Source organism: Oncorhynchus tshawytscha, linkage group LG02 (genome assembly GCF_018296145.1).
Source record: "Oncorhynchus tshawytscha isolate Ot180627B linkage group LG02, Otsh_v2.0, whole genome shotgun sequence".
NCBI lineage: Eukaryota > Metazoa > Chordata > Actinopteri > Salmoniformes > Salmonidae > Oncorhynchus > Oncorhynchus tshawytscha.
In genome coordinates, this window is record NC_056430.1 from 19,765,094 (window position 1) to 19,778,098 (window position 13,005).

Below are 13,005 nucleotides of genomic sequence, written 5' to 3' on the forward strand. Positions count from 1 at the left end.
CACCATCCCACAGGCCTCTCTCTGTGCTGCCTGTACATTCTATAGGCCAGGCCCAGGACTGCTTTTTGAAAAATGGACAGACATGGGGGTGCTTGGTGATGATTTGATGGACATGGGGGTGCTGGGTGATGATTTGATGGACATGGGGGTGCTGGGTGATGATTTGATGGACATGGGGGTGCTGGGTGATGATTTGATGGACATGGGGGTGCTTGGTGATGATTTGATGGACATGGGGGTGCTGGGTGATGATTTGATGGACATGGGGGTTCTGGGTGATGATTTGATGGACATGGGGGTGCTGGGTGATGATTTGATGGACATGGGGGTGCTGGGTGATGATTTGATGGACACGGGGTGCTGGGTGATGATTTGATGGACATGGGGGTGCTGGGTGATGATTTGATGGACATTGGGGTGCTGGGAGTCACAGGAGCCGGGGGGATAGTTACACTCTCCCCTGGCTGGCCTATCGCCATGTCAACAACTGTGTTGTAATTGGGAATATCTGTGGATATTATGGGTGTGAAGGGAAAAGATAATATTTTTGAAATGCTTTGGCATAGTGCTCCACTTAACCCCAGGAGATTTCACTCATCTGTTTTCCTTTTAATTAGATCAAGCTCTGGAGTTGTCTCTATTCTCTTACCCCCTCAGGTGCACTCCAAACCTGAGCTCATCAAAGGCTTGCCATTGTTTTACAGATAGAAACTTGGGTCAGTTTACAATGTTAAGTCTCTGTTCGAAAACTTAACTTGGCTGCTTGTTTCCCCCACTTCCCCTCTGAATGGGGGTTAATGAATACTTTATTGCCACTTTACTGTGTGTATCTCAGTGAGCTTATTTACCCCCCCAGAGATGTCCCGTTGAGTTTCCCAGAGTATCACGACAGCCTCTTTTGCATTTCCTTTCTGTGTGAATACGAACGGATCCAGAGTCCGAGAAAAAACACTCACCCATACGCTGAGAGATAGAGAGGGAACATCCCTGGTCATTCCTAACTCCTCTGATGTGGTGGATTCACTAAACACAGATGCTTTTTTTTTATACAAATTTTAATTGTTGTAGTGTTATCCGTAAATGTAGAAAATTGTGCCGTCTAGTTTGCTTAATATAAGGTATTTGAAAAGATTTATACTTTTAATGCTTAAGTATATATTAGCAATTACATTTACTTTTGATAGTTAAGTATATTTAAAACCACGTACTTTTAGACTTTTACTCAAGTAACATTTTATTGGGTGACTTTCACTCTTACTTGAGTCATTTACTATTAAGGTATCTTTACTTTTACTCAAGTATGACAATTGAGTACTTTTTCCACCACTGGAGAGTGTATAAGGATAACACTCTCCCACTCCCTCTCAGGTTGGTTCACAGACTCGCTCTCTCTCTTGATACAGTGTGGATATCATTTCATCCACAGTTGTCCTTTTACACTTTTACACTTGCCCAGTTTAGACATGTTTATGCTGTATCTTACAGGATATGACTAGAGAGAAATAGTGAGAGAACAGGGTGAGAGAGAGAGAGTGTAAACGATTGGAGGAGGATAGGGATGGAGTGAATAAGCTGTTTGGGTGCAGAGAATTGGGAGTACTGATTGCATTGGGATTCAACTGTAGCCTTGTCTGTAACTGTACATAGTGGCTGCATGCAGTCACCCCTGGAGTTAAGCTCTACTGGTGTGTAATCAGGCAGAAGTCCATGTGTTTCTCACCATTGAGGTTTTATTTATGCTGCCTTTAGTGCCAGTATTAACAAACTACTCAACTCAACCTCATTATTTTTCACTTTCAGTTGACAGATATCATCACCCACTTTGTAATGTTGCTTTTTCTCTGCCGCCAGTGAGAAAACTATGATACATAACTCTGTCAGCTTAAGTTAAATGACATTTCATGGCTGTAAGGATGACCATTGACTATTTTAATCAATGTTATTAACTAAATGCACCTCGTCATTTTCCGTTACGGGGAGGAGGGTGTGTGACCATGCAGAGGAAGGTGCCCGGGTGGACTCTGTCCATGTCTTTTGAATGCAACCCATCCTCTCAGCAGAAATAAGGCCGAGTTGAGCTTGTGAAGCCCAGTGTTTCCCCTATATAGAAATTGTGACTGCCACTGAAAAAAAAATATATTATATTCAGTACCAGTGAAAAGTTTGAAAACTATGAAACATACAGAATCATGTATTAACCAAAAAAGTGTTAAACAAGTCCAAATACTGTATATTTGAGATTTGAGATTCTTCAAAGTAGCCACCCTTTGCCTTGTCACCTTGTCACAACACAACTGATTGGCTCAAATCCATTAAGAACAAAATAATTTCCACAAATTAACTTTTAACAAGGCACACCTGTTAATTGAAATGCATTCCAGGTGACTACCTCATGAAGCAGGTTGAGAGAATGCCAAGAGTGTGCAAAGCTGTCATCAAGGCAAAGGGTGGCTACTTTGAAGAATTGCAAATACAAAATACACTTTTTTTGGTTACTACATGAATCCATGTCTGTTATTTCATAGTGTTGATGACTTGACTATTATTCTGCTAATAATAGTGAATAATAGTAAAGATTATTCACCCCCCCCCTCAGTCTATCTAACATTTATACCCAAAAGCCTTTCCCAAAACGTTTTTGGTAGCTAGGTAAGTAGTAGCTAGGGAGTAGCTAGGTAGGTAGTAGGTAGGGATTTAATGTGTTATTTAATGCTGTCTCCAGAAGAGGATTTACCATAATTCTGGGTTACTTTGGTGTGACTCCATCTCTCTCTCTCTCTCTCTCTCTCTCTCTCTCTCTCTCTCTCTCTCTCTCTCTCTCTCTCTCTCTCTCTCTCTCTCTCTCTCTCTCTCTACTCCACTTGGCTCCTGTTGTCTTTACTAATCAGCACTACACATGGATGGTGTTGCCATGGTGAGAGCGAGAGAGGTTGTGGATCTGTAGTGGCATGACAGCAACATTAACAGACAGAAGTTCACCTGATCTGCTGCTCCAACCCTATGTCAGTCCCGATAGCAGCCATCTCTCTCCATTCCAGTCCCTATACCAGCCAGCTCTCTCCATGCCATTCCCTATACCAGCCAGCTCTCTCCATGTCAGTCCCTATATAAGCCAGCTCTCTCCATGCCAGTCCCTATACCAGCCAGCTTTCCCCATGCCAGTCCATACAACAGCCAGCTCTCCCCATGCCAGTCCCTATACCAGCCAGCTTTCTCCATGCCAGTCCCTACAACAGCCAGCTCTCGTCATGCCAGTCCCTATACCAGCCAGCTCTCTCCATGCCAGTCCCGATATCAGCCAGCTCTCTCCATGCCAGTCCCTATACCAGCCAGCTCTCTCCATGCCAGTCCCGATATCAGCCAGCTCTCTCCATGCCAGTCCCTATACCAGCCAGCTCTCTCCATGCCAGTCCCGATATCAGCCAGCTCTCTCCATGCCAGTCCCTATACCAGCCAGCTCTCTCCATGCCAGTCCCTATACCAGCCAGCTCTCTCCATGCCAGTCCCTATACCAGCCAGCTCTCTCCATGCCAGTCCCTATAGAAGCCAGCTCTCTCCATGCCAGTCCCTATAGAAGCCAGCTCTCTCCATGCCATTCCCTATAGAATCTCAAATATAAATGCATTCCAGGTGACTACCACTAGAGAATGCCAAGAGTGTGCAAAGCTGTCATCAAGGAAAATGGTAGGCACTTTGAAGAATCTCAAATATAAAATATATTTGGATTTGTTTAACGCTTTTTTGGTTACTTAATGATTCCATATGTGTTATTTCATAGTTTTGATGTCTTCACTATTATTTTAATAAGCCAGCTCTCTCTATGCCAGTCCCTATACCAGCTAGCTCTCTCCATGCCCGTCCCTATACTAGCCAGCTCTCTCCATGCCCGTCCCTATACCAGCCAGCTCTCTCCATGCCCGTCCCTATACTAGCTAGCTCTCTCCATGCCCGTCCCTATACTAGCCAGCTCTCTCCATGCCCGTCCCTATACCAGCCAGCTCTCTCCATGCCCGTCCCTATACCAGCCAGCTCTCTCCATGCCCGTCCCTATACCAGCCAGCTCTCTCCATGCCCGTCCCTATACTAGCTAGCTCTCTCCATGCCCGGCCCTATACCAGCCAGCTCTCTCCATGCCCGTCCCTATACCAGCCAGCTCTCTCCATGCCCGTCCCTATACCAGCCAGCTCTCTCCATGCCCGTCCCTATACTAGCTAGCTCTCTCCATGCCCGGCCCTATACTAGCTAGCTCTCTCCATGCCCGTCCCTAGCTCTCTCCATGTTACACGTCCGTTGTCATTGCCAGGAACGCCCAGGTCTGGTTCATACTAAGAGCTGGAAAAAATATCGGGCCATTATGAAAAGAGAGTCTGGCAGATTTGCGAAATCTCCCAAACAACTCAAATGACTTTATTATGGTTCAACTTGTTATGATTTATGTGGTGTTATTAGAAAAGAGAAAGAGTATCTTGTTGTGGAAGCCAAAGGCAGCTGAGGCTTCAGCCCAGTGGTTTTAGTGTCATGAAGGCAATAGCAATGGGAAATGTTTTAACATACAGTAATTACATTCAAACAGCTATGAGAGTCATATACATTAAATCAATTGAGGATCTTAGTAGTGCTCTCTGGTGGCTTCCTTTCAAATGTAACTTCGTAAGATGTTTTGCCATTTACTTTAGAGTTGTAGTACAATGAAATGGTTAATGGTCAACTGAAGGCTTTGTGTTAAAATATGATGGCCTACTTTTTCTCTCTATTTTCTCATTGTCTCCAAAGGTGTATTCTGTCAACCCCTTAGCGTAGAGTTTGTAGGTCCATAGTGAAACTGAGAGTTGGTTTTGGATCACATGTTGAGTCGTTTCACAGTCGGGCTTCTGTCTCAGTGGAGCTCAGTTATTTTCCACTGTTCAACAGAACCCCAATTCTCACTCTCAGTAACATCCTTAAGTTACCTGCCAATGGCTGCCATTTGAGACCGAGAGGAGATTCACTTCCATCAGATTATTCAGAGGGACAGTTGAAATTCACTTTTTAAAAGAGCTGTCATGACCTCTGGACAACCAGCCACAACACCTGGTATATTTCCTGTCATTGAGTTTTATACTTTCCTGTATCACACACAATACTGGTTTTCAACTGTTAGTGACAGATATTTTCACATTGGATTAAGAACATATTGATCTGCATCAGTCTGACCTTGGTTGATGTGACAACCAGAAGACCCATGGGCACTGTTGGACTGTTTTCCTCTGTGCCCTAGGAGGCTGGCACATATTTGCACCACAATCCCATTTGACTAGCTAAACAGCATTTAATCCATTCAACAAGATTTTAAGTAGAGAAACTATTTCCTTATGTTATCATCAACATGCCTCTCTCTGTGGTTTGTGTAATGGGATTCTGCAGGACAGCATATCTGATTCTTATGAATGGAGGTGTAAGGCAGTGGGTCGACGGAGGTACTGCAGATCTCTCGTGAGAGAGAGAGATAATTTTTATCATAGGTACACTTCAACTGAGTGTAGGGACGGAATCTAAAACAAAAATCCAGAAAAATCACATTTTATGATTTTTAAGTAATTAATTTGCATTTTATTGCATGACATAAGTATTTGATACATCAGAAAAGCAGAACTTAATATTTGGTACAGAAACCTTTGTTTTCAATTACAGAGATCATACGTTTCCTGTAGTTGTTGACCAGGTTTGCACACACTGCAGCAGGGATTTTGGCCCACTCCTCCATACAGACCTTCTCCAGATCCTTCAGGTTCCGGGGCTGTCGCTGGGCAATACGGACTTTCAGCTCCCTCCAAAGATTTTCTATTGGGATCAGGTCTGGAGCCTGGCTAAGCCACTCCAGGACCTTGAGATGCTTCTTACGGAGCCACTCCCTAGTTGCCCTGGCTGTGTGTTTCAGGTCGATGTCATGCTGGAAGACCCAGCCACGACCCATCTTCAATGCTCTTACTGAGGGAAGGAGGTTGTTGGCCAAGATCTCGCAATACATGGCCCAATCCATCCACACCTCAATACGGTGCAGTCGTCCTGTCCCCTTTGCAGAAAAGCATCCCCAAAGAATGATGTTTCCACCTCCATGCTTCACAGATGGGATGGTGTTCTTGGGGTTGTACTCATCCTTCTTCTTCCTCCAAAAACGGCGAGTGGAGTTTAGACCAAAAAGCCCTATTTTTGTCTCATGAGACCACATGATCTTCTCCCATTCCTCCTCTGGATCATCCAGATGGTCATTGGCAAACTTCAGACGGGCCTGGACATGCGCTGGCTTGAGCAGGGGGACCTTGCTTGCGCAGCAGGATTTCAATCCATGACGGCTTAGTGTGTTACTAATGTTTTTCTTTGAGACTGTGGTCTCAGCTCTCTTCAGGTCATTGACCAGGTCCTGCCGTGTAGTTCTGGGCTGATCCCTCACCTTCCTCATGATCATTGATGCCCCACGAGGTGAGATCTTGCATGGAGCCCCAGACCGAGGGTGATTGACCGTCATCTTTAACTTCTTCCATTTTCTAATAATTGCGCCAACAGTTGTTGCCTTCTCACCAAGCTGCTTATCTATTGTCCTGTAGCCCATCCCAGCCTTGTGCAGGTCTACAATTTTATCCCTGATGTCCTTACACAGCTCTCTGGTCTTGGCCATTGTGGAGAGGTTGGAGTATGTTTGATTTTGTGTGTGGACAGGTTTTTTTAATTAATTTTTTTATTTCACCTTTATTTAACCAGGTAGGCTAGTTGAGAACAAGTTCTCATTTACAACAGCGACCTGGCCAAGATAAAGCATAGCAGTGTGAACAGACAACACAGAGTTACACATGGAGTAAACAATTAACAAGTCAATAACACAGTAGAAAAAAAGAGAAAAAAATAGTCTATATACATTGTGTGCAAAAGGCATGAGGAGGTAGGCGAATAATTACAATTTAGCAGATTAACACTGGAGTGATAAATGAGCAGATGATGATGTGCAAGTAGAGATACTGGTGTGCAAAAGAGCAGAAAAGTAAATAAATATAAACAGTATGGGGATGAGGTAGGTAAATTGGGTGGGCTATTTACCGATAGACTATGTACAGCTGCAGCGATCGGTTAGCTGCTCAGATAGCAGATGTTTGAAGTTGGTGAAGGAGATAAAAGTCTCCAACTTCAGCGATTTTTGCAATTTGTTCCAGTCACAGGCAGCAGAGAACTGGAATGAAAGGCGGCCAAATGATTTGTTGGCTTTAGGGATGATCAGTGAGATACACCTGCTAGAGCACGTGCTACGTGTGGGTGTTGCCATCGTGACCAGTGAACTGAGATAAGGCGGAGCTTTACCTAGCATAGACTTGTAGATGACCTGGAGCCAGTGGGTCTGGCGACGAATATGTAGCGAGGGCCAGCCGACTAGAGCATACAGGTCGCAGTGGTGGGTGGTACAAGGTGCTTTAGTAACAAAACGGATGGCACTGTGATAAACTACATCCAGTTTGCTGAGTAGAGTATTGGAAGCTATTTTGTAGATGACATCGCCGAAGTCGAGGATCGGTAGGATAGTCAGTTTTACTAGGGTAAGTTTGGCGGCGTGAGTGAAGGAGGCTTTGTTGCGGAATAGAAAGCCAACTCTAGATTTGATTTTAGATTGGAGATGTTTGATATGAGTCTGGAAGGAGAGTTTACAGTCTAGCCAGACACCTAGGTACTTATAGATATCCACATATTCTAGGTCGGAACCATCCAGGGTGGTGATACTAGTCGGGCGTGCGGGTGCAGGCAGCGAACGGTTGAAAAGCATGCATTTGGTTTTACTAGCATTTAAGAGCAGTTGGAGGCCACGGAAGGAGTGTTGTATGGCTTTGAAGCTTGTTTGGAGGTTAGATAGCACATTGTCCAAGGAAGGGACGGAAGTATACAGAATGGTGTTGTCTGCGTAGAGGTGGATCAGGGAATCGCCCGCAGCAAGAGCAACATCATCGATATATACAGAGAAAAGAGTCAGCCCGAGAATTGAACCCTGTGGCACCCCCATAGAGACTGCCAGAGGACCGGACAACATGCCCTCCGATTTGACACACTGAACTCTGTCTGCAAAGTAGTTGGTGAACCAGGCAAGGCAGTCATTAGAAAAACCGAGGCTACTGAGTCTGCCGATAAGAATATGGTGATTGACAGAGTCGAAAAAGTCGATGAAGACGGCTGCACAGTACTGTCTTTTATCGATGGCGGTTATGATATACCTTGAGGTACTAGGTGGTACCAGGTGTCTTTTATACAGGAGTGCAAACAGGTGCAGTTAATACATGTAATGAGTGGAGAAAAGGAGAGCTTCTTAAAGAAAAACTAACAGGTCTGTGAGAGACGGAATCCTTACTGGTTGGTAGGTGATCAAAAACTTATGTCATGCAATAAAATGCAAATTAATTACTTAAAAATCATACAATGTGATTTTCTGGATTTTTGTTTTAGATTCCGTCTCTCATAGTTGAAGTGTACCTATGATAAAAAATTTATCATTTAAGATTATGAGGTGGCAGGTAGCCTAGGGGTTAGAGTGTTGGGCCAGTAACCAAAAGGTTGCTAGATCGAATCTGTCATTCTGCCCCTGAACAAGCCAGTTAACCCACTGTTCCTAGGCCGTAATTGTAAATAAGAATTTGTTCTTAAATGATTTGCCTAGTTAAATAAAGGTTAAATAAACAAAATAAGTGAGTCCCTGATGAATTTGCTATCCCAATAACAAAAGGGGTGTCACAGATGAATAGGAGTGAAAGGTAGGAATCAGGTGCAGAGAGCAGAGGTTTCAAGGAAAAATGGCAATTTACTCCGGCACAAATGGTCATGCCCAAACACAGGGCGGAAAACACTGACCAACCCAAAACACAGGGTAACACGGTCCGGAGCACAAAAACACCTCCAACTCAAAACGTGAACACAAAATAATCACGCACAAACAAGAGCAGGCCTCACAAACTTAAATAGCCGAGCAAGTCAAGAAAACACAAATGGAAACAGGTGCAACTAATAAAACAAAACGAACAAAAAAGGGATCGGTGTGGCTAGTAGGCCGGTGACGACGACCGCCGTCACTTAAACTGAGAGCATGTGAGGGAATAGAAACGGTCTGGAGGTCGATGGTAGCAGACATTGTCTGTATAAGGAGTTTTCACAGGTTACGTATCAATGTCAACACAGTCTGGTTAAGAGTGGATGGATAATCCAGGTTGTTCTCTCTCCATTCTCAGCTTTACAGTAAACCAACCCTATCTGCCCACTGGATAAAAACAGTCTCAAATGTTTGAATGCTGTCAAAGTCGTGTACTCTCTCAACTTGAAGCTTAATAATGAAATTCCCCACATATGGAAGTGTATATTAACTCAATTTCTGAATGACATAAAAGAACATTCCAATAAATCTATTTTTTTCTCCACACAGCAGTTGTTCCACATCAAATCATAGCTGAGACCATGTGGGTTTAGTGCATAAGGCATCGGACAAAATCAAGTAAGTACGTTAGCTGTACTGCAGTTCAATTCACATCATCCCACAACTCAAATATTTTCCCTTAAGAGCACTTTCTCTGGCATTGATGTAAGCCATAGATCTCCGACTGATATTCTGCATCCTCTAATAGCATTCTGTGGAAGAGAAACTTGCCTGGGGAATCAGATTAACTTCTATCTCACAAAGAGCTTCCACAAGAGCTCTGTTTTGACTTGTCTTGCTTAATTTCTGTGGCAAACAGTTTTTCTGAAGTCATCATGGGTGTGGGATAGGGGCCAGGGAAATCGCTGAAAGGTACATGTCGATCTCGTTCACAGCTGTGCAACGTCTCTTGTGTAGCTACTGTAGAGAAGAAAAGCTGTCAAGCAAAAACAAACAATGGGCCAAGAATCATGTCTGTAGTCCCAGTCCAAATCAGATGATCATATAACTGAGATTGCAGTAAGGGAGAGGCACCTCCTTTATCATGACATACATATGAGGGGTGGTTCTCCCTGGAGCTACTGGGATATCATATGCCTGGACCAGATATCATCTGCCTGGCCCTCTGCAGATGGGTGTGGAGTGGACCTTGGTTGGCAGTCGTGGTAAGAGATAAAAAAAACATGATTTATTATGTTATGCTGAGCAAATATTCATTGCAGGAGTTATCACCCCCTGACTCTCTTTATTTGACCTTTACACACGGAAATGCTGAGACTGAGACCAACTGAAAATGTATGTGAATAAAGAGCAATTAGGTAGACATGGCAAATTATAAACAAGAGAGAGTTAAACCAAATGAGAAAGACCATAACTAGAGAACAACTTTGTTGCTGTTGTAAAATCACGCACACTTAAAATGTTTTGTTTTCATCTGCTTCTATGGCACCACAGTGCAGCCGGAGACAGAGCCACTGACCCTGGACAGAACCCCCGGTAGGCCAGTACCCTCTCAGCATTCACTCCAGCCTCCTTTTCCTTTGTCTATTGTTAGCTCTTCATTTATGCTATCTGGTTTGAAAGTCATGGTTCCACACACCACAGAAGTTACATTTGTGGAACACCCTTTACATACTACATGTTTTACTGGATCAGATCAAATCTATTCATGTTAAAAATCCTTTTCACAAAGCCCCTTTACTGTATATTTTTTGATAACTCATACTAAGTGAATTGTAACTCATAAAAAGACTCTGGGGCCCCTCATTGTGAGTGATGTGACTATTAGAGACGCGCCTTTCAGTGTATTCATGTTTCCTTGCGTGAATGGGGCCAACAATAACGTGCCATATTAATTGCTTACACACTGGGATTGGGTTTTGTTCCATTTGGCGCAGTGCGGAGAATCCATTAATCTCTTCCCTCAAACCAGGGGTAGTCTCTATCCACGGTTTCATTCCCACTTGATGGTAAATTGCTGGAGACCTGGAGGGCCACAAAGGAGTGCGAGAAAGACGGAGTTCCATCTGTACTGGAGCATGCTGGGCCTTTTACACAGGGCCAGGCATGACAGAGTTCTCAGCTCCAAAGAGCAGTTTGGGTGCATCAAAGCATAACACTGCTGAGGAAATGCTGCAATAACCCCAATTATAGACAGACCAAAATATTTTAGTCGCTGGTTTCCGTGGTGCTTGTTCCTTTACTTCTCTCCCACTCTTCCTCCCTCATCCCTTTTTACTTTATATTTTCAGTTTCTCCCTCTGTCTTTATCCATCTATTTCGTTTCTCCCTGGATACACCAACATTCTCTGCGACCAGGTGTGAGGTCTCTCAAATGGGATTTGCAGTGACAGTAAGAGAGAGCACCTTCTCATTGAGCTTGTCTTAGGTCATGTTGGCTCCTCCCAACCAAAGCAATGCCTTTCTTGTATATAGAAATTCACTGAGAAAAGCTGTCTTTCAAACAAGTTGAAATCTACACTTTCGACCCCGTCCACTGCCAAAATTTCTGGTGGGCTACAAGGTCATGGGATAGAATGTCAATCAAACATTATGACTGTCAGTTTTGACTGCAGTTAAAGATTTAGTTCCTTGGGGAGAGTCTGGCTGGTCAGTCAGAGCTGGGGGAGAGACTGGCTGGTCAGTCAGAGCTGGGGAAGAGGAATAGTCTTGATTTCATTATTTTTCCTGAGTTGTCTACCTGTCTGTTACGAGTTTAGATCACATCCCAGACATGGGTATGAAAACAGCGAGAGACCTCAGCTTTGGTGAATGGGGTTATAGCTGAAAGGAGGTGACTGGTTCATCTCTGTTGGGAGATGGGAGTTTTCTCTGCTCTGCGGGGAGGGAGTTGACTTTCCTTAGACATTCTCAGGCCTCTGGCCTGAACCCTCAGGGCTCATATGGGATTAATGTTAAGACCTCGGGATGCTAGCCGGCTGCAAAGTGCTTAAGAATGCTTTCTTCCCTTCTCTAAGAGTGCACCCGGGGATTTAGAGTTTCTGGAGTGGATGACCAATAGGATTTAGAGTGGCTGGAGTGGTTGACCAATAGGATTTAGAGTGGCTGGAGTGGTTGACCAATAGGCTAGCTGGTATCTGACAGGCCTAATGTGTGTTAGAACACAACACTAAGACCTTGATTAATGGACTTGGTCCAGACCAATAGAAAATCTGTTAAGTGTTGTGTTTTTTATTCCATTCCAGTTGAACTGCCAGGAAAGAGTACTCTTCATGTTAGTATATAATCCACACATGAGTTAGTAAAGGATTGTTTTTGGAATCATGCTGTACAGTATCAGACTTTGAACTTGACCCATTACGTCTCATTGTCAGTGGTTGGCCAAGTGAGAGGGAGAGTAGGCTCAGGGAATCAGAACCTTTCAGAGGGAAGTATTGTATTTGTAGTAGAGTGCACTGCTCTTTCTTTTTCTACTAGATTTTCTTTACTCACAGTCTCCCCCTCCCATCCCACTCTCTACCTGCTGCTTTCTGTTGTCATGCCAGTCCCAAAGGTTATAATTGAATGGAAATGTGTGAGCTTGTCGTGGGTGTGCAGAGGGAGTCCCATTGTGAATTTCAAATGTTTGAGGTTATTATGAGGGAAGAGCAATGGATGTCACATGGTGTGAGATGCCAGTTTAGTGTTTGAGATGATAAAGGAATGTACAGATAACTGGCAAAATAAAGGAAACACCAACATAAAGCCTCTTAATACATTTACTCAAGAGTTGCCTTTATTTTGGCAGTTACCTGTATGTTACCACTCTTCCACTGGAAGTCAAAAATAATGGATGAGATAGAGGGAGAGGGGAACCCCTCTAATCAGTGGGGATGTACATTCCATCCAGAGAGATGGATGGTTCTTTTCTTCTACCCCCAGACTGAGTGCTCTGCTACAGAAAGCAGCCTCAGCGCCGCTGCTGAACTCTAAATGCACTTAGCGGCATGAGAGATTCCGAGCTTGGCCCATTAGCTCAGATAAACCCAGCAGGGATTGAGAAGCTAAGATCAATGACTCATTTTGGGTAGTCTATGGCTGAAGTTCTGTGCCAATGTACAGAGCGGGATGCTATTGGTCAGCTCAGCAAT

At 44.0% G+C, this 13,005-nt stretch overlaps 1 protein-coding gene across 5 annotated transcripts in view; it reads left to right on the forward strand.

Annotated features, from left to right (window-relative positions):
- LOC112220092 (semaphorin-3F) overlaps window positions 1-13,005 on the forward strand; it is a 94,225-nt gene that overhangs the window by 25,331 nt on the left and 55,889 nt on the right. The window contains exon 1 of one of the 5 annotated variants that reach the window (XM_024381748.2): window positions 9,438-9,493. The exons of the other annotated variants lie outside the window; for them this stretch is intronic. The gene's annotated coding sequence lies outside the window, so the exon portion shown is untranslated. Of the gene's footprint in view, window positions 1-9,437; window positions 9,494-13,005 lie in introns of those variants that run through there. 5 annotated transcript variants of the gene reach the window in all.